At 43.9% G+C, this 1,986-nt stretch overlaps 1 pseudogene; it reads right to left on the reverse strand.

The window, feature by feature from the left end:
- Positions 1 to 510: 510 nt before the first annotated feature.
- LOC114023752 lies at positions 511 to 1,615 on the reverse strand (annotated as a pseudogene).
- Between the last annotated feature and the right edge of the window lie 371 nt (positions 1,616 to 1,986).

A 1,986-nucleotide genomic window follows, 5' to 3' on the forward strand; every position in this document is an offset into this window, starting at 1 on the left:
AACATGAGTGCCTGGAATTATGGTAATAAATCAGAAAGAAGTAGTTAGGAATTTTGGGGGCATAAATATGAATTCTGTTGGGAGATGCTGTTGATAGATATTTGTGTGATGTCCAGGTATAGATTTCTAGTAGGCAGCAACTAAAACACAGTTGATGAATGCTAGAGAATTATTTAGAAATTATTGGCATAGAGATGCCAATTTAACTCATGGGAACTGATGAGTACACCAAGGGAATAAATGTAAAGAAAAAAGAAATGGAGGCATGGGATATAATACGTGAGTACACCCACATATAGGAGGCAGAATGTGGATGGTGCTCAAATAAAAGGATTGAAAAGGAATGGTCACATCAGTGAAGAAGAACCAGGAGAAAATCATGTCATGAAAACCCAGGAAGGAAAATCTACCTAGGAGAAGAGGATTTTTTTTTTGCTGGATGAAATGCTATATTGTGGGGCTGGTCAGTCAGGGGGAGGATGTGGATGGGTCCAGGAGAGGCGCATCTGCTTAGCAGGACACCTCCATGGTCTGTGGTCTGTCCAGGATGTCAGCTGACTCAAGGGCTCTTGGAGTTCTTCTGACTGCATGCTGGGGAGAGACTGGTTATAGACACTCCCTACAGAGCCTATGCTGGATGTAGAGTGGGTGTGTGATCACAGAAGCTTCATCATACTGGCTGCTGGTATATAGCCCATTCCCTACATAAAGTATTTGAAGGCTTCATTCAGCTTCCCAGGCTGAATCATTTGAGGTAACCCTCCACAATCTGTCATCTTTAGAAGAGTTGTGTTCTAGGGTCCAGGAGAGCATTGCATTCAACCACAGCTTCAACTGCAGGTGAGGGGTCTCCTACCACCAGTAATGTAGGACACTTCAGAGTTTTTGTTCTGTTGTCATTTTTTCCCAGTAAGGACCTCTCAATTTCTAGATCTCTGTGACTATTATATGAACCGAGGAACAGCTGCAGATTTTCTTGGTTAATATCTAGAGCAATGTGGAATGGATATGTTTGGGTCAGGTCTAGATTGGCTTGCAACTCTTCCTGCCCAAAGTGATGAGTCAAAATAATGTCTACGATATTAGTTGTCCAGCCTGAGAACTTGGAGGCTGCTCAGTCAATCCAACCTTTAGCACAGGGAGCAACACTGATGAGCGTAAGGCCTTCCACAAGCTCTGGATGATTGAGAGCAAACCTGCTGAGGATATAAGCACCAGCTCCAACTCCAATTCCAATGATACCTTTCAAGCTTAAATGAGTTAAGATGGCAGGCAGCATTTCAGTCAACTCATCCATGCTAGGATACTGGTACCCTGTGGGGAAAGGGGGGACACTCTCCTGCTGGCCTGGGGCATCCACATGGTTAATCTCTTACATGTCTTCAAAGTTAAAGAATGAATTAAAACCGGACTTATGGTTTAGGCCAATGCCACGGTAAATGAGAATAACTGGTCTATTCCCTTTTGGAGAGCCTCACATGGTGACGTGTACCACACCATGAGCTGTTTCTATGTCATGCTCCTGATAGTCAAAGTCCAGGAAGTTTCATGTACCGTGCTTGTTGTTCAAGAGTGGTTTGATCTCTGTGAGCCGCACGTCTTGCAGTTTATCCATGAGGACAGGAGATGGTAGGGAGGCCTTCAGGAACCAGTAACACTGAGTTGACAGCACTTCCCAGTGCCACAGCGACAGCAGCGGCAACAGCTGCAGCGGCAGGGGAGGCAGTGGCCGAAGGAACTTCAGGCAAGGGGGTGGGAATAGGAGAGGATTTTCAATAATAACAAGTTGAATGGTCAAATGTATACTAAACATGGAACAATATGTTCAATGATGTAAGGTTGTGTCTCTCATATGATAATAGAACTTTAACGCTAAAGAGGATCTCAGAGATTATTTATTTCAACCTTGTGCCTCACATAAGCAAACTGAGGCAAAGAGGGGGTGTGATATGATCTAAGTTACACAGAGAGTTAAAATTATTTCCT

The sequence above is a fragment of the Vombatus ursinus genome, unplaced genomic scaffold (genome assembly GCF_900497805.2).
Source record: "Vombatus ursinus unplaced genomic scaffold, bare-nosed wombat genome assembly UNPS02014818.1, whole genome shotgun sequence".
NCBI lineage: Eukaryota > Metazoa > Chordata > Mammalia > Diprotodontia > Vombatidae > Vombatus > Vombatus ursinus.